The 20,090-nt window shown below is 41.9% G+C and overlaps 1 protein-coding gene across 1 annotated transcript in view; it reads left to right on the forward strand.

Moving 5' to 3' along the window:
- Positions 1-739: 739 nt before the first annotated feature.
- Positions 740-20,090, forward strand: part of ASIP (agouti signaling protein) — an 82,295-nt gene continuing 62,944 nt past the window's right edge. The window contains exon 1 of the mRNA XM_053393950.1: positions 740-858. The gene's annotated coding sequence lies outside the window, so the exon portion shown is untranslated. The remainder of the gene's footprint in view (positions 859-20,090) is intronic.

Consider the following 20,090-nt stretch of genomic DNA (forward strand, 5'->3'; position numbering starts at 1 on the left):
CTTCCTGTCTTGCTTCAGGTCTTTCTTTAATAGCCTAGCAAAAGTTGGAGAAGGTTATTTTAAACATTTTATTATCTCCAAGTACTACCCAGTCCAGGTTTGTTTTTATCAATGAGCAATTTTAAACAAATATGCATTTAAATAAATTAATACTTCCAAACGATTGATGCTTACTGAAGGGTCCTCCACGCCGCAGATTTTGTAAGACTCTGTTTGCTAGGCATATTGTCTTCCTGTATCTTTTCTAATTCTGCTGAAAAGCAAAGTCTTACTCGCTGAAAAGTCCTATATGCCAGAAAGTCATGTATGACAATCTAAAGGCAGAAAATGGTTCGTTGGCCTAAATCTAAACAGTGAATTTCTTGTGCAAACAGCGAAGTCTGTACATTGATTTACAAGGGACCGGAAATGAATCAGGAAGCCCTGTGAAATTCACTGCAAATTAGAAGCAGGAAAGAGACGATAAACTATGCCATATTCCTTGAGTAGATGGAGTTTTGATCTGCCCTGCGACAGAGAAAGAAACTGAGATTATCTTGTGCTGGCATCCCCTCTCCTCTCAGATGAATTAGACTCTAGGGGAGTGTCAGAGAAGCCTGATGGATTCAATGTGCAGGCAGTATTTTGATTCTACTCATTTATTGTACTGGGCTTGATTCTCCCCCCCAACACGCACCCTTTCCCTCCTCCCTCCTCCCCCATCTCCCCCCCTTTTCAATAGGCATTTGTGCCAAAAAAAATTCCCCTCTTGCTATGAACCTACAACTTCTTAAAGGGGAAAGCTAATCCAGATAACTAGGGAGAATCTGGAACTTTTTGTTTCCCAAGGTAGAATAAATAGAGGCACATTCTTTTCAGGTAGGAGCCAAAATCACATTTTTTCCCCCGAATAACAAATAAAATTCTGTTTCTCTCATGTACCCTTTACTAACATCTCCCTGCCTTTTTTCTGTCCCGCTCAGATTTGTACTGCTTTACTACTTGAGGTTTCAAATGCACCTCTTTCCTATGGGTTTCTGCTTCTATAATTGCAAATGTGCTTTGTCAGACTCTTCTAAGAACTGCAAACTGGCTGCAATAAGTGCGTGTGAAAATTCAGTGTTATGCTCATGCAGCATACTAGTAAGTCCCCCCCCCCTTTCAGGGTCAAACTTCTTGCAAAGAATGACACTCCCAACACCTTTGAGTAGTCATGTATTTATACTTAAAAAAAAAAAATCCTTCCCGTAGCACCTTAAAGACCAACTAAGTTAGTTCTTGGTATGAGCTTTCGTGTGTATTTATACTATTATGGTTGTTGACTGACTGACCACCCTACTGTTCACAGAAAGTTTTCAGTTTGAATTTGTGAGAGTTAGAGGGGAGGGGAGTGAGTGGACAATGCTAAAGCCCTATGAAGCTGTGGGGCTGCCTGTCTGTAGGAATCTGCTGACTGTTGAGAGAAGGTCTATTTGCTTCTAAGATACTCTGCTCTGCAAAGACACCCTAAGGCTCTCATCAAAAGTAAATTAAATGCTGCTCTGTAGCACTGTTGCTTGAATTTTCGAAGTGCCTAATTATGCTTTCAAGTACCTTTATTGGCTTAGAGAGGTTTGGCTACTGTACTATGCTTTTTTCTTGTTGTGATAGCTTTTTAAATGCATACATTTGCTCCTGATATATTTGTCGTTAGTTCTGTGCCTCTGTAACATGCTCCGTTATTACATTTACCGAACAAGAATACACTATAGCTGACTTGGGAGGAACAGATCCTCTTTTTAATCCCAACAATGCTTTTGATACTAATTTAAATGAATGCTGCATTTTTTTCTCTCATTCATGTTTGAATTTGCATGAATTAAGTTATAATGTATTTTCAAATGCTTTGTTTTAGGAGTAACCCAGTGGATTTCTATATACAATTTTAATTCAATAATGTGCATCTTTGTATGAATTTGATTCTAAAACTTATTTACTTGGAAGAAACTTTCATTGATTTCAACTGAATTTACTTACAAGTCAGGGTGCATTACATTTCAACTTACAATAAAAAAAGGCATGGAGATAAGGCATTAAATTGTTGTACGTGTATATATATATTTTTTAAACCACATGTTTTTTAATTTGTTTAAAGATTTTCAGAAATAGCTCATTGAAGTGTGTGGGATAAATGTGCTTTGAAACTGTGATTATTTCCCACAAAGAATGTGCTAGGTTATAGGTTTATCAGCAATGTCTGAACAATGGAAATGTTTACCATATGGAAAATAAAAAAAATTCTTCTTGTAGGCATATTTCAATTCATAGCAAGAAAGAATTGTATCTGTTCCCCCCAATAAAATTATTATAGAACTTGCACATATATCATTCAAATGCTGATTATTATGAATGAGTCCATAATGATCTCCGAGATATTTAAAATTCTCCTTGTCATAGAAAAGTGCTCAGAACCAATCAGAGAGACAATGAGTCTAGCTAATCCTGAAGATTTTATAGCAACCTGGTATGCTTTTCAAGCTTGCACAGAACAAATAAGGCAATTACCAGTAAATTTCAAACTTTTAGTTCTGTAACTATTACTTATTGAACTTTTAACACATCAGGACTTGATCCTAAATTGATATGGTGTAAAAATAATAATAAAGAATTAAGTACATTTCAAATTAATTTTAAATATTATAACGAATTGCATTTATTTTCATTACAGTATGTTAAATTCTGATGCTCATTTAATTTATAATTGTATTTTTTATATGTGGAGATTAATAAGAACAAACTTATAAAAACAAATGTGTAATACAACCCTGTGCATTTTTAACCAGCCGTCCCACTGTGTTCAATAGGGCTTGTGGTCAGGAAAGTATGAATAGGATTTCAGGGTTAAAATAGTTTTACATGATGATAAATAACATCAAATGAACACAAGTACTGTGGTCCATAGCTTCTTGTGTAAATGATGCTACTTAAAAGTCATGTTTACAGATTCTGGTGCCACTCAGATACAGTTGCTAGAATCAACAGGAAGGCATAAAACTGTTTTACTATTCTCTCTGTGTTGAAGTAAGCCACACACAAGTGGGTACCATGCCCTAAATTGTACAGGAGTGTTTGTGTTTATCTTTCCAAGATCTTAAAACATTTTATATACAGGCTACTGTACATTTCTCATAAAAATGCATTAGAAAGAAACCAAAGCCTTTTCTTTCAAATTAACAAAATGACTGTCCTGTACTTCTGCATCTTCTAATTTTTTTTAAATCCCACATACAAAATAAAATACACGGAGCAATCAAAACATTGTGTGCCTGGCACAGATCAAAATTATTTCAGTATTTTAAAAATAATGATAATTTATGTTAATAAAAAATTTATGCGAAATTTTAGTTCTACCCCCGCCTGCCAGCTATAAGCCCAAAGAATTTCACCAGGTTTACATATGGTAATTTAAGACCCTAGGGTGGTCTTCCCTTAATCCGGCCTAAACCATAGATTAGACCCACGGAAATAAATGGATTTAAGTTAGTTATGCTTTAACAAGTCCATTTATTTCAGTTGTACTGATACTGAAAGAGAAGCCAAAGCTTTTGTTGCAATACTATTTCTATTTTTATTTAAGTTAGAATGAATGTGCGATTCTGAGAAAGAATCAAGGAACTAAAATTATTTTGTAGACTGCATACTGTTTTTTGAAAAGGCAAATGGATTCACAGTAATTGATAAACAAGGTTCTCAGATAGGTTTTAATGTAATGTTCATCATACTCTTCCATATGTTAATTTTATTTGAGTGGGAAGCTATTTTTTCTTGTTTCCTCTGCATTTTACAAAATAATAATTTTTGTAGAAGAAGAAAATTATGTTCTACTGGAACACAGATGAAATTCTGACATTGTGTTTCATGGAACTATTAGCCATAGCTGTTTTTATATTCTGTTTATATTGCAATGTTATCATTTAGAAAACTTATGCCCAGTGCTTTTTTTCTGGGGGTACGCAGGGGTACACATACCTCTAAACATTTTGTGACTCTAACATGAGAAGAAACTTAAAATTTTAAAAATTTTAGTTTCTTCTCTAGCACGGTGAATCATCAATTCCATTGCTACCCCCAATGGTGACCTCATTTCCTGTCATGGTGTTCCTGTCAATGGTGATTTTCTTGAGTCAAAATGAGAGTACCCCTAAACATTTTTTTAAAGAAAAAATCACTGCTTATGCCCCATGCTTCTAATGTATTTGGAACCCACAGAGTAGCATAGAACTTTTTAAGAATAACTACACTCTCGTTCTTTTTCTTTTTTTAAGGATAGCATTGTTAAAATGCAGCTTTTTATGCAACTCAAGGACCAAATGACACATGTCATAGATGTTCCTGATGATATCTCCAGACCTTTTCTCAAGAGTAGCTATAGGGAAAGGGGGATAAATTTGATCATAGCAGTAGCACTAGATCAGGGGTCTGCAAACATTTTCAGCAGGGGGCCGGTCCAGTGTCCCTCAGACCTTGTGGGGGGCCGGACTATATTTTGAAAAATAATAATGAATGAATTCCTATGACCCACAAATAACCCAGAGATGCTTTTTAAATAAAAACACACATTCGACTCATGTAAAAACACCAGGCTGGCCCCACAAATAACCCAGAGATGCATTTTAAATAAAAGGACACATTCTACTCATGTAAAAACACACTGATTCCAGGACCGTCCGTGGGCCAGATTTAGAAGGCGATTGGGCCAGATCTGGCCCCCAGGCCTTAGTCTGCCTACCCATGCACTAGATGAAGAGGTAATCTTTCCCCTATACTGTTACCGCAAACAAAACCTGTGCCGTTAGCCTTTGGTAATACAGGGACGCAGATTTAGCTGCCACACAGGTCCTTTGATTTAGATCAGGGAAATAGCATGGGGTAATCAGTTGGTAGGCCCTTTCCCAATGGTACTGCTTCCATCAAATTTTGTTCCTGCACCATAGCTTTAAAAACCAAACCAAACAAACACCTGGAGAGTCCATTATAGCTTGGACCTTAGTTGAACAAAGACACAGAGACGTCACCGCTGTCAAAGAGCTCTTGTTCCACAGTGCGAGAGAGATGGGAAGACTCTGGCATTCTGTACATTTTTCAGACTGGGCTGAAATCTTCATTGTGGTTGGCTAACTATACACGGAATATATACAGAGCAATAAAGACCGGTGTGCAATTTATTTTAGAGACTTGGTTAGTAACATTTCAAAGTCAAACTACGTATTTTGGGTTTCACATTAACAACTTTCTTGTAGAATTGTTTAATAAGTGGATGTAATTTTACGTAATATTGCCCAGGTCATGCAAACATACAAACTAATGTCATTTTTGAAGCTCCCTATATATGTTCTCAGAACAGATCTGCCTCATCAAGGGAAAAGAAAGTATGATGAAATTGAGAATATTAGTACTGATGTTTTAAAGAGGAGCATACAGCTGTTTCTCCTGTTTTTCAGAAGTGGCAAATTTGATTTATAGAATCAAAGATCTGAGTTATTTGTGCAGAACGTTTCTTTTCTCCTTATATGTTCTGTGCTCCTAGACTTTGTATGTAATGATAACTGTGATGTTAGAGAGAATTTAGCTTTTTGGTAATTGCTAAATAAATATCAGATGGAGAGCAATTTTGTTTTCTCACCTACCAAAATTCTGTAACACAATATACACATAACTGAAGGAGATTTGTGAAAGCTTTAAATCACCACCACCACCCCAAAAAAACCACAAGCCCCATTTAAATATACAAGTGCATGGGGTCTGTGATCATAAATAATTGTTTCTAGTTCAGAATCTTGACATTTACAGCTTTCCCCAGTGAGGATCCATTTCACTTTTTGCTAGAAAAGCTCAGAACTGTATCTATAAATCTCTTGTGTTCTTTTGAAACTGTATCCATTAACATTTTCACATTCACTGGAAGGCAAGAAAAGCCCTGCTGGGTTAAATCAAAGGCCTATCCGGTCCAACATTCTGTTCCCTCAAAAGCCAACCAGATGCCCAAAAGAAGCCCACAAAGAAGATATGAGTGTAATGGATGTAGGTCCCTCCTGAACTGGGTCATGGGATTAGTATACTGGTATTGTATTAAGTGGATCCAGTCCTACTGTTGTAAGCCAAAAATGGCTTATCTCCTGAGTTTATGCCAATAAAAACTCAGAAACGTGAGGAGTTAGGAGTCCAACGTTTATTGCAAAAGCAATAGGTTACAGTAGGATTGTTCCACAAAACTGCAACCACGCCCAGTGGTTCAGGCAGTGGTATTTATAAAGTTTCAAACAAAGCATTTCAATTTTCACCAGTCATGTACATCATGACCTCGTTTAAACATGTGCAATAAGCACTGGCAATTTTGCTGATTCAGTGTGGTTTCTTACTAGATCTGTTACATTGTGTTAGTATGCATGTTGGGAACCTGTGTTACATGTAGCCATTTGCACCATGTAGCAACTTATGTTCTAAAGGTAAAGGGACCCCTGACGATTAGCAATTTATGTTCTAAAGGCAAAGGGACCCCTGACCGTTAGGTCCAGTCGTGACCGACTCTGGGGTTGTGGCACTCATCTCGCTTTATTGGCCGAGGGAGCCGGCGTACAGCTTCTGGGTCATGTGGCCAGCAAGACTAAGCCGCTTCTGGCGAACCAGAGCAGCGCACAGAAACGCTGTTTACCTTCCCGCCGGAGCAGTACCTATTGATCTACTTGCACTTTGACGTGCTTTCGAACTGCTAGGTTGGCAGGAGCAGGGACCGAGCAACGGGAGCTCACCCCGTCACGGGGATTCGAACTGCCGACCTTCTGATCGGCAAGTCCTAGGCTCTGTGGTTTAACCCACAATGCCACCCACGTCCCACTTATGTTCTAGCTTTGAGCTATATCTTTGTGATTCACATTTTTGCTGTGTTTCTGCCCCAGTTGGGGGGGGGGGACAACTTGCAAAATCATACACTACCTATGGGGCCGAGTCTGGACAATAACCAACACTAACCACAAACTGCAGCCAAGGTTTGTTAATGCATGTCGTGGGAACGAGACCATTATATACTTTCGTTTCTAAAAAGGCTTTTTCCTTCAACAAAGGCTCAACTTAACAGTCATTGGGTAAGAGAAGTGGTCTTTTTATGGATCAGTAACTAGTTAAAGAACAGGAAGTGGATGATGGTAATAATTATACCATCTTTGCAGTGCAGGATACAGCAGGGTCCCAGAAACATCCGTATTGGGAATGGTGCTATTTGATGTATTCAAAAGTGATCTATAGTAACAGATGTGCTGTGAGGTGGCTAAGTTTCCAAATTATACTTCCAAATTGTTCACGGTAAAGAAAAAGAACCTCTTCAAACCGGAAAACAAACAAAAATAAACAAAACAAAGCAGGAAAAAAACAAAATGGTAAATCAGATTCAATGTTTATGAAGCAGATGAGGGCAAAAATTCCTCACTTCACATTGACACTGATGTTGCCTAATTCGGCAGTGACTAAACAGGAAAGAGAATAGCTTGGTGGTAAGAACAGCTCTGTGTGTGGCAGGACAGCAGTGAAAAGGGAAATTTCCATTTGGGGGATTATTAGGAAATAGAGCAAAAATAAAATAGCCAGTATTGTGATCCCTTTATGGTCTATGGTTCAGCTGCATTTGGAATAATGTGAATACAGTTCTGGTTGCTCCATCTATAAAAAAAAGAAAAGTTAGAAAAGGTGCAGAAAAGAACAGCCAAAATGATTAAGGGGTCAGAGCAATTTCCATACAAGGAAAAGCTAAGTCAGGCTTTGCCAACGAGGTGCCCTCCAGATGTTGTTGAGATACACCTCCCATCATTCCCAGCCAGCACCAAGTTGGTGAATACTGAATTAAAGTTTGGAGGATTTTTAGTGTAGAAGATAAACAACTAAAGAGGGGCATTACAAAATGTGGATTTAGTGGATAAAATGTTTGGCCTGCTTTTTCAGGGCTATCAGTTGTGTAACAACAGCCCCTATACTAGCCTAAAAACGGATGTGCACAGGGTGGGGCCTGCCACTGCCATCCTACTGCCCAGTGCTTTGTTTCTAGGGAAAAAAGGTGCCAGTACTCTGGGTAGTTGCCCTGGACACAAAAATTCCTTAGGGCCAGGAAAAACAATTGCATGTAAAACAATTGCATGTTTTACTGGAACATCATTAAGATCTTGGTATATCATTATTGCATAATGTATAATCAATTGACTTGCTACAACACTATACCTTTTCCTGTACTCTCAGTACCTGACTGTGTACCACAGGGTCAAACTGTCCAACATTCTGCTGGGGCACAGGCTTGCGCCTCCTTCCCCAAGCCCAGCTTAAGGGAAGAAGGTGCAATGCTTTGACAGGATCAAAGAGCCCTCCCGCCTTCTTCCCTGCACCCCAAAAAGGTGGTGGTACTCTGTACTGTCACATACTGCCAGAAAAAAGCACTGCTGCTGCCTCTTATGTGTTCAGTTTACAATGCTTGAATATGTAAAAGGGCCACAAACAAATACATTGGTGAAGAGGTGGCGCGTGGACAGCTACAGAAGCCAATGCTTCTAGAAGTCATCTTCTGTTCTAGATGTCACAGTGTGATGCCCGAAATTTAAAGCACCAGTGGGTAAGCCCAGTTTGTTCAAAGGCTTTCTAGAAGGAGTAGAGATCTGGGACTCAGCTACATTAGTCAAAAAACAGCATTTTAAATGCATTTTAGATTTTTTTCATTTTTAAAGACTCTCCCTCCCCACATGTTTCCAATAGAAAATCTGATTGGGGGGTATGTGAAAAAAAAATTCTCTTTTATAATACAAAATGTTTTTTAAAATCACAATTTTCTAAGATGGCCTACAACATTCAAGAATGATAATTCTGACATATAAAATAGCCATAATCAAGGTATGTCCCTGCACTTAGTGAGGGATGGCATCTTAATGAGGCCCATATACAGGACATTTGTTGCTTATGTATTGCATACATCTCAATTTCCCCAAAAATCTCCTTTTTACCAAGGAGGGGAGAGGAAAAAATGTTTATTCCCTACAGCCTCAAAATGTCCAGAAATCTGACATCTCTAAGATGGAGGTGCTTTTGGTTAATGGCACTGAAACCTTCAAACCATGTGGCAGCTCCTACTTCACTAAGAAGCTCTGGTCCTGATTTCTGTCCATGACAGAGTGATAAAATGAAAAAGGAATTATGTCAGTTTTGGAAGGAGTAAAGTGTGAAGTTCCAGGGCTGCTCAATCCCATCAACTAATGGCAGCAGCATATGTCTTTATTGCAGTTTGTTGACTGACATTCATGCATTAGGCATGGATGCCTGCAAGGGAAAGTCTACAAATGTAGACCTGTATTGTTGTGCATTGTAGATCAGGAGGATCCCAGGGCCCAAACATGAGACCAAGGGGTGGCCCCCCAGTGATGTAATTAAGCATGGCACACCAAGCATTAACCACAGTTGCCGAGAGCATGTCATTCAAGTAAAAAACCAAAGTCTAACAAATGAGCTAAAGGCGTTGCTCCTGTGCTTGCTGTGAACTGCTCTTGTGAACAGCCAGTGTAAATGACACAACTGCCAGTCAGTACGGTATGCATTTAATTTCCTTCTAATCTCACGATCTACAGCTGCCCTGTCCCCCAAGACAGCACTTTCCAAACATCTGCTTTATACACAGGCACAATATATTCCACAAACTCTGTGTTTCAGACATGTGGGAGTGGGAAACTACTAGGTTATCATTAGCACATGCCCATTTTATGAATTAATGTAGCTGTGAATCAATATAGCTTCTGTCGATCAATATATCAATTCAGATTTTAGCTTGGAAAGCAAACTCTGCCATTTTTCTTAAACACCTCCCCTTCCACACTCCATTCTTTCCAATATCCAAATTGATTTCTTGTGCACACTCCTAGGGTTCCCAAGTGGATTATTGGGAGGGGCTGCCCTTGAGGTGGAAAAAGGGGAGGGAACACACTGGAATGAGGCAAACACACTAGGATGAGATTGGGATCTTGGCAGCTTTTTCTGTTCCTCTGTCTCCAAGCAGACCCCACCCCACCTACTTCTCCCTGAAATTATCTATCTAGTCTCTACTCCACTTCAAATGAAAATAATAAATGCCTCCTCCACTCCAGCTTTTCAGCACTAGACTTCCTCAGTCGGTATTCAGTCTCACCTCCTCAAACTCGCTCAGGAAGAACAAAGGGCCATCCATGAGTTGCTGTGGGTGGCAGAAGCAGCAGGACTTAGCTCCTGCTCTTGCTGTGCTCTGCTCACCTCTGCAGCCCCACACCTTGTGCCAGGTGTACATGCGTAGTCATAACCTGGACTCTTGAGCACAGCCCAGTCCTTTCTCGTCCTCTGTGCTCCTTCCCACCACTGAGGCCTGGAGACAGAGGCTAATTGGGACAGTAGAGAAGGGCAGACATACACACCCCAGAGCATCTACACAATCATTTGCAGAGATGGGGGTTAATTGGGACGGGTAGGGGAGGAAAGGGCAGTCCCCTTCCCCTGCAAGTATATGCAATATTTTTCAGCCAGCTCCTGCTGGCCTGAAGCTTCCAAGCTGCATGTTGTCTTCTTGATTAATTGTTGTTGCCACTATCGTCCACCTGGAGATTCAAGCCCTTCACCTACCACCTGGGGTGTGGGGTTAGGCAAACCTGGAGACTCCAGGTCAACCCACCTGTCTGGTAATTCTAGTGCATTGATTTCCATTAGGAATAGGGCCTTTATGGTAGTGGCACTCCATTAAGGCATTAGCTTTCCATGTATTTTCCAAACTCCTACGATCAGGTTCACAGAATGCACATACAGCCTATATCCATACAGGTCTATGCAAGTAGGCCAGCAGTTAACCTGTTACATACAAACCAAGGATTTGTTTTGTTTTGTTTTACTGCAGCTATAATGTTTGCCTGAACTACTTTATATCAATACTGCACATATTAAAACCTAGAAATAACCATCCATTAATAATTCCTGAAAACTATTATGTGGTTCAGTTGTTGGTGACTGTTAGCAGTTTTTGATCCCTTTAATTCTTTCAGTCATATTTATTCCATAAACATTTGCGCTTTTCCTATGAAATTATGCCATCCAGATACACAATATTTTTATTGCACTTACAATTGGATTTTCTTTGAGATATTTCTCTGTGATTTTGTATGTGTTTGCATACTTTCAATAACTGGAATATGTAGGGAAGGGGTTGATGTGGGGACCCAACTTGGACTTAAACAATTCTAAGCCTTTTGATGATTTTCCACATTACATCTCCCATGAAACTGAGCAATGTGTAATTATAGTAACACAACATGTGTTCATATTTTGTGGGCATGATCTGTTTTGGTTCTCCAATTTTGAACTCTCACTCTTATAGCATATATGTAACAGAATAAAAGATGCCTGAATTAAATATATGGAGGGAAACATCTCAAGCAATTCTTCACTTCTGGAAAAGGTTAGCATATTCAACCCTTTAAATTGCTAAAAACTATTCCATTAATTAATTTTGGCTGCTGCCCAAACTTGCAGAATTGGTGCATTCTTCCTTGTGGATCGAGGGCCCGACCCCCGCTATGTGAAATAAACACACAAGGACACGCGATATAAGGTATTGGCTTAGGCATTGGATGACTATAGGAGGTGGGTTTATTCAACAGTAGGTGGAGCCTGTTGATGCTAATCCAACTATAGGCTCACCCCCTGATGTCACCGAGGGTCGTGCCATGGCCTCCCGCCAAGCAGGCATCGGACGGAATACACGACCGCCAGATTCCTTTAACGGAATAACCCACGGTAGATAGCATAGGCGATGGCCACACCTAGCCCTTGACACACATGAATCCAATGCCTAACCTACCCACCAATACCACAAAAGTTGTGACGATTGCTACGAGGTAGGCGAAAAAACCAAAAAGCCTAATGCCAAATGGAAAAATTCCTACCAGGCCCCCCAGACAACCGGGGCGACCAACCTAAGGTCCATAGCAAGGCCAAAAAACCTAGACCCTGAGCTAAATGGGAGTGGAGGGTGGGTGACTCGCTGCAGGACGACGACGACTGAGGAGGAGGCGGAGCTGGAGCCGCAGCATTAAGCTGCTAAACACGCCCCCCGGAGACACCTGGTTGGCTGCCTCCGGTGGGCGTGGGCGCCAGCCAGGTGAGGAGGGGCAGGGGCTAAGACCCCCGGCCAGGGGCGGAGCTCGGGCTCCCGCCCACAACCACTCCCCTCTCTTCCAGGGAGGAGAGTCTTTGTGGATCGAGGGCCCGACCCCCGCTATGTGAAATAAACACACAAGGACACGCGATATAAGGTTAATGGGCAAGAAAAGGCCACAACTTTATTGATTACAGCAGTGAAAAGGTATTGGCTTAGGCATTGGATGACTATAGGAGGTGGGTTTATTCAACAGTAGGTGGAGCCTGTTGATGCTAATCCAACTATAGGCTCACCCCCTGATGTCACCGAGGGTCGTGCCATGGCCTCCCGCCAAGCAGGCATCGGACGGAATACACGACCGCCAGATTCCTTTAACGGAATAACCCACGGTAGATAGCATAGGCGATGGCCACACCTAGCCCTTGACACACATGAATCCAATGCCTAACCGCCACCCGAGCCGCAAAGGGGCTCGCCGCCAATACCCTCACAGCTGCAACCAATCCCTAATGCTACTAATGACGCTGTCCAACCAGATGTCATTCCCAATGTCTGTTAGATGAACTCAGTCATTCCGGTACATGGCTTGTTCGCCGATCCGGATACGGTCATGATAAATGACTTGGCCATACATAAAGCGTACACAACGGGCTACCGCCCGGTTCGAGAGTTTCCTGGTTTTTTCAATGGCCATACAGCTCTGCGCACCGCGCCAAGAAGGAGGACCAGAACACCATTGTTCTGGGGCACCAGGCCGCGATCGCCTCCAAGTCTCTCTTTATATTCCACAACAAGTCCACGCTTCTCCTATTAGCAAGGTCATTCTCTCACAAGTGAATGATAAGGATGTAAGGAGGGCCAAACGTGGCTACTCTGTCAATCCGCAATGGTATAAGCTCTTCCCAACGCATGCCGCGTCTCGAAAACCAGGAAACTCGCATCCAAGGTGGCAAACCAAAATGATGGGTAAGGCCGCAGCTGACCGCCCGAACGCGGGCCCAATGGACTATACTGTGGCCACAAATCCACACACTTCACCTGGGAACAGCTGAGGACGAAAGGAAAAGGGGAAAACGGGTAAGTAGATTCAACATAGCGGAGGATATACTAGCGGATATACCCTTTATAAGCATTGGATTTCCATCGGCCCATTTCTTTAAACTTGTCCGCAGGCGAGCCCAAGCGTGCAGCAGTTGAGGCAGCGCCGTCCTAAAGGAGTGGACAGCACAATCCCGGGAAGCTAAACCGCAAGCATCAATAGCTTTGCGGAGTACCCTTGTGAATTGGTGTCTCAATAAGGGGGACCCGTCTTCGTGAATCAAAAGCGGACCTTGGCCAGGCGGTCTGAGGCAAAGATACCGCCTAGTGTCCTTTACCGGGCATGGGCCCTGCTCCCCCAGACGCTGTGAGTTTAAGAAGGACACCCCTACCGGCCTGATCAGCTTTGGATTGACATTTCCGTACCATCATGCTCGTCTCGGACAGCTGCACGTCTTCCATAAGGAGGCCACGCATTAAACCATTTGCGCCACCTTCAACTACAACCTCGTCCACTCTTAGGGCGGCAAAAAAGCGATGGCATATGCCGAGGAAAAGAGGCGGGCCTCAAACCGGGACCAACAGATTGACCTAAGTTTTGTTTTGTTTTGTTTTTGCGTATTTGAGAGAGCAACCCGTAAGAAATTGGCTTACGGCCCTCGGCCGGTTGTAACCTGCCCCAGCCTTCGATAGCTCTGCGGATCAGGAAGTCACTGCATGGATCGGAGGAGAACGTGGCCTTGGTGAAGAAGCTAATGGCAGCTACATGTATTTTTAAGGTTTTAGGCGCACGTCCTAAGTCATCGAGGTGTGAAAGGTATTGCAGAACGTAGTCAGTGGTGGGCGACACGTTAGGCGAAAGCCCAGATGTCCCAGACCTGAAGCCCAAGAAATCGCACCAGGCCTTCTTGTAAAACCTGAGGGTGGAGGGTGCGACAGACACTAATACTCCCTTAATCACTTTGCGTCTCCAACGTTCCACAGGTGCTCCGGAAAGGGTTCGGGCAACAGCTGTGCTCGAGGTGCCAGCGACCGGATGCGAGACATCGCAGGAGGGAGGAGACCCTCTCAGACCGGGATGACTGCCTCACTAGAATGTTCACCACTGCCAGGTTGTTGGTTCTGAAGCACACTCTGCGATTTTGGAACTCCTCCGTCCAGATATGCACGGCCACTACTATTGGAAAAAACTCGAGAAAAGTGAGATCCCGCGTGATGCCCTTGCCCTGCCACCCCGTTGGCCAATGTTGGGCGCATCATCGACCCTTGAAATACAAGCCAAATCCCAGAGAGCCTGCTGCATCCAATTGGACCTGAAAATCTGAGGACAAGTTAAGGACATCCTGCCATAGGGACACTCCATTATAGTGTTCCCAAAAATGTCGCCCAAACCTCCAGGTCGGCCTTAACTGTCTTTGAAAGACGGACTCTGTGGTGTGGGTGCTTGAGACCCACCGAGAGCCTGGCTAGGCGGGCACAGAAAGGGCGTCCAGGGGAAACCCCTCTACAAGCAAAATTGAAACGGCCTAACAGGGGTTGTATCTGTCTGATTGTATCTGTCTGAAATGGCCTAACAGGGATTGTATCTTTTCTAAGTGTGAGGGTAGCATGAATTAATTCCTTAAGGGTGTCAATCTTCTCTTCCGGTAAGCGGAATGATTGGGCAACTGTATCCAGCTCAATACCCAAATACGTGAGGCACGTAGTCAGACCTTCCATTTTTTCCGGCTGCTAGGGGAACACCCTGGTCCTGAAAAGGCCCCAAGCAGAGAGGCGCATTCCCCAGTGTTTGGTTTCCCCACGAAAAGAAGTGTGTGACCCCATTGGCGTTAGTTCGGAATCGTAGGGCCCAATCCAAGAAGGTGCTAAATGATTCAAATGCCGAGCAAGCTACTGAGCAGCCCATTGGCATAGCCTTGTCAATGTAATACTTCTCTTGGAATTTTGAAACCCAGCAGCCAAAAGTCCTTGGGGTGCACTGGCAAAAGGCGAAAAGCCAATTCTATATCACTTCAATTGAGCAAATTGGTCAAGCAGGCCAGGCACTGTTTAGAACCGCCAGCCTGTGTCTTTCCCTTTTAACTTAAGCCTTTATTACCAGAGGACACTTTAGCCCAGCCGGCCTAGTTCCGTATTGATTAAACCGACCACACTTGGAAAGAAATCAGATTCAAACCACTGATCCCTAATGGCAAATGAAACTGGGATCAATTGTTTATTATTTATGTATTTTAAAAGGGGGTCCTCTAGTCCAGCCCCCCTACAAGGCAGGAATCTTTTCCCCAATGTGGGGCTCGAACCCACAACTGTGAGATTAAGAGCCTGATGCTCTACTAACTGAGTTAACCCAGCTGCTTCAAATCTATAACAACTCAATAATGGACAGAGTTGTATTACCTTTCCCCCCCAAAAAAGGACGTGAAAGATACTAAACAAACACCGGCCTTTATGAACAAATAACCCAAATCACTTACCATGAATTAATGTATTCAAGTAAACTGTGCTGGGCGTAAGGCAACAAAATTGCAATGAAATAATTAAATTATTATTATTATTATTATTATTATTATTATTATTATTATTAATGAATTCAATTTATTCTATTCTATTCTATTTATTTATTTATTATTTGTTTATTTATTTATTTATTTATTTATTTTTGGTGTGCAGTCAACTGCGTTCGGTTCAATAGACTTGCCCCTAATGACTACGCCCAACTTCGGAAATAAATTGTAGAAAACAAGCTAATTAAAATGACTGTGCCAACATCAATTAATGAATGTATTAGATTAGCTTTGGCTAGTGATTGCTTTGAATTGCAATGAAATAATGCACCAAGCAACACTTGTGCTGTGCTCAGCTGTACCCAGACCAGTGTAACTTCAGTGCAATAAAGCCAAAAAGTACAGAAAAGCTGTGAAAACTCACGAAGACAAGGTTCCTAGTTCAAATATACAATCCCCCCCACTGGTCACGAGGTTACTATAAAGGGGCACGCCGCCTTTTACTAATATACCCGAAAACTTAAATAAGCTGTATGAAACGTCAGTTGGCTACTATGAAATGATAGATGTATGAGCAGCCACTTGGTTTCTGAAGCACTATATAAATCTTGCCGCAAAGTAACAAACCGAGGAGTGGATGCTGCGAAACGTAACTGGGACCTAGTCCGGACTGGCTCTGCCCTGGTGCTTACACCCGCCCTTGATGGTTGAGAGTCACCAGAGAGTGCAACCGAGGTGCCGGGAAGGTCATCCCACTGAGAAGGAGGAGGGCTCTCTGGAACAACCTGAGAATAGGCTCCACTCTCTGGATTGTATCAGGAATGGCATCAGCAGATGGGGGTGGGCTGGGCTTTTGATCGGGAAAACGTTGCTCATAATCATCCATAATTGACCTAAATGCCTTGAGAAAATGGGAAATGGGCTTTTGGTTATAATTCCTTCCACGTAGCCCCCCGTGATGGATTTCCCGTTGCATTTCCAGTCGCATTACGTGCTGTTTCTGATGCGTGCTTTCTTTAGGGCACCATGAGCTGTGTTGTGCTGTGATAAAGTGTAGTTGTTATTTAACGAGTTGGGTTGTTATTTAATATTTATTTATTTATTTATTTTACTTTTTTGTTATTTTATTATTTATTTTATTATTATTCATTAATATTTATTACTTATTATTGTTATTTATCATTATTAATATTTATTTATTACTTTTGTTATTATTATTTGTTCTATTATTTATTTATTTTATTATTACTATCGTTAAAATGATCAATATTATTACCAGCAATCAATTAATCACTTGATTGTAATGTTAATATGTAATTACTGTACAACCAATAGCGTCCACAGCAAGGTAGATGAATTCAATATTAAACAATTGTTATTAGTTCCTCAAGTAACCCCCAATGAAATTGTATCTATAACTTAGTTTTAATATTACTGTTATCAATAGCTCGCCGCCACTGGAGGCAAATGATTAAGCTGAATGTCAGTGAACTGCACTGTTGAAGCTATTTAAAATATAATAAATTGTATTTGCTTCCTCCCTCCTTTATTTATACTGTATATAAATTGCCACTGAGGCAGATGTGCTCAGAAGCTTACTTAATACAATAAATTGAATGATCTGAAGGCATTGAGGAACTGCGAAATGGGTTTGGGTTTATTATTACGACGGTTGCCATCTGCAATGTGTGCTGGTATTGCACCCGTGCGCTTCCTCTTGGGCGCCATGAGCTGCTCTGTGCACTAGTAAAATGCGCCTACTATTTATTTTGTCACTAATTATTTTATTTTATTTTAAATTTAATTTTCATTTATTTATTTATTTATCTATATTTTTAATATTAATTATTATAATTTTTATTTTTTTATATAATTATAATTACTTATTATTATTTATTATTATTAATTTTTCAAATTTATTTTATTTTATTATTGTTGTGATTATTTTTAATTAGTATTAATATCACCAATCAATTAATAGCTTGACTGTAATTAAATGTCAGTATACAATTATTGTGCATCAATAAAGTTCAAAGCACGGTTGATGAATTAATTATTAATCAATAGTATCTCAATTAATAGCCAATGTATTTATAGCTATGAGTAGAAATTACTATTATCAATTGCTCCACGTAACTGCTGACAAAATGAACAAGCTATACGTCACTTAACAGCACCGCTTGTATTTATTTATATTTATTAAATCACAACCCAGCAAGAGTTCAAGCAGCAGCGCTCAGCTACATATTAGCACCTGGCTCCAAGGAACAATCCCATACACAAAGCAACCCCAACTGCAGTCAAACAGAATTAGAAGATAATTGCCTACAATAAAAAGTTGCCCCTTTTAAATGATAGGCAAATCTAGGTGCAAAGCATTGCCAAGTAATCAAACAGAATTGAAAATAACTGCTTACAAGGGGATGCTCAGAAGCTGCAGCCAAATTAAGAGAAAAGGAAATCAATAAGATTCCAGGCCCACACCAGCGGCCCTCTGAAAAGGAGGGGTGAGGTTGCTCTTAAGGGGAAACTTACACCAAACAAAAGAAACTTTGCCAAACAAAGAAAGTAAATTTTTTGCCCACAAGGTCGGCTCAAGACCAGTTGATGGAAATAAAGGTGCTTAAATAGACAAAAGACTGTAATTGGTCAAACTGCTGGTTAGTTAAACTGACAATGCAACTGGAGCTGCTGAACTGCCCGGTGCTTAAAGACAATGCCTCACAATCTGCCGGTCACTCAAAGAACAATCAAGCCTGCCCAGCATTTGAAAAAACCTGTCTGGTAACCGTGATGACTCAGGCAAGAAGCAAAGGGAAATCCAAAGATGCCTTATTTTTTATTTATTTATTTATTTATTAAGGTTAATGTGATGTATCTCTTTCCTGAAAGGGTGGGGGGTGTAGGGAGGGAGGAGGGGTGGAGGGAGGAGGAGGAAAGCGTGGGGGGGAGTTTGGAGGGAGGAGGGGTGGAGGGTGTAAAATGAGGATGCGTGGCAAGGAAGAAGTTTGAAGAAAAGGATAAAATATAAACCGTGAGTTAACCTGGACTTTTTAGTAAGGTACTATAAGCCAAAACCTTTTTGTTGTTGTTGTTTAAAAGCAGTTTTCTTTAGGGAGCCTGTACTGGCAAATGCAGCCAATGACAAGAAGCAGGCAAAGGCACACCTTCAAAGGTTCTAAACGTATAAACATGCAGTGCTGAGGAATGGTTCCCTGATCATAAACCCCAAGCCCTGCCTTATTTCTTCCCCCAAACATCAAGCGAAGGGGGGGGGTGGCTTAGAGAAACCAAGAGGGGTGAGGTTTAAGTGCACAATGTATTCCAAGCCCCAGCAGCCTTTAAATTTTACAGTGGGCTCCCGATTTAAGTGGTACCAATGGAAGGGATGGCAGGGTAAATTAAACCCACGCTAGAAGAGTAATAATCAATAAACGGCAGGCACAAACACATGCTGCAAACACACACACATGACTTAAAATTGGAGAGGAGCCCTGAGGATCATTTAGTCCAACCCAAGCAATGCAGAAATATTTAGCTGTCCCATACAGGCTCTCAAGGACAATGGAGGGGGGAAAACACATAAGCACTCTGGCCAACAAATTAAATGTAAGGCAAACCCACTCAGTCACCCAGACCAGCCATGCAATTGGACAGGCAAGGGCAATAGAGGGGAAAAACATACAAGCATCCTGGCCAAAATGGAAGGAAAGTGAGGAGACGAGGGAGAAAGAAAGATGGAGCCACACTCACACTCAGACCTCGCTGGGGGCACGTGCTGGGCACAAACAAATCAAGCACCAGGAGTGGGGGGGAATAGAAGGTTAAATGTAGGTTTTTACATGGAAAAGAGAACACAGCAAGGCAAACCTGGATGCCTGGGTTTTTCAAAGCAGTAAAGCAATGAGCGCACGCAAGCCTCTTAAAGTTAAAAGGCATGCAAGGAACCAGACCCCCCCCCCCCCGACTCCAAACCTCATGGCTCTTCTCTGTGATGACTCTCCTAGCTGATGATGACTCGCTGCAGGACGACGACGACTGAGGAGGAGGCGGAGCTGGAGCCGCAGCATTAAGCTGCTAAACACGCCCCCCGGAGACACCTGGTTGGCTGCCTCCGGTGGGCGTGGGCACCAGCCAGGTGAGGAGGGGCGGGGGCTAAGGCCCCCGGCCAGGGGCGGAGCTCGGGCTCCCGCCCACAACCACTCCCCTCTCTTCCAGGGAGGAGAGTCTTTGTGGAAACCAGATATTTTGTTCAGTTTAGCCTGATGCTGCAAGCCTATACTTACTTAGAACTGAGTCAGTTCCTTTAACTCCAATGGGACATACAGCACAAGCCCATTGTGTCTATTCAGCAGTGAATCAGATTGAGTTCAATGGGATTTACTTCCTGG

The sequence above is a fragment of the Podarcis raffonei genome, chromosome 6 (genome assembly GCF_027172205.1).
Source record: "Podarcis raffonei isolate rPodRaf1 chromosome 6, rPodRaf1.pri, whole genome shotgun sequence".
Classification (NCBI taxonomy): domain Eukaryota; kingdom Metazoa; phylum Chordata; class Lepidosauria; order Squamata; family Lacertidae; genus Podarcis; species Podarcis raffonei.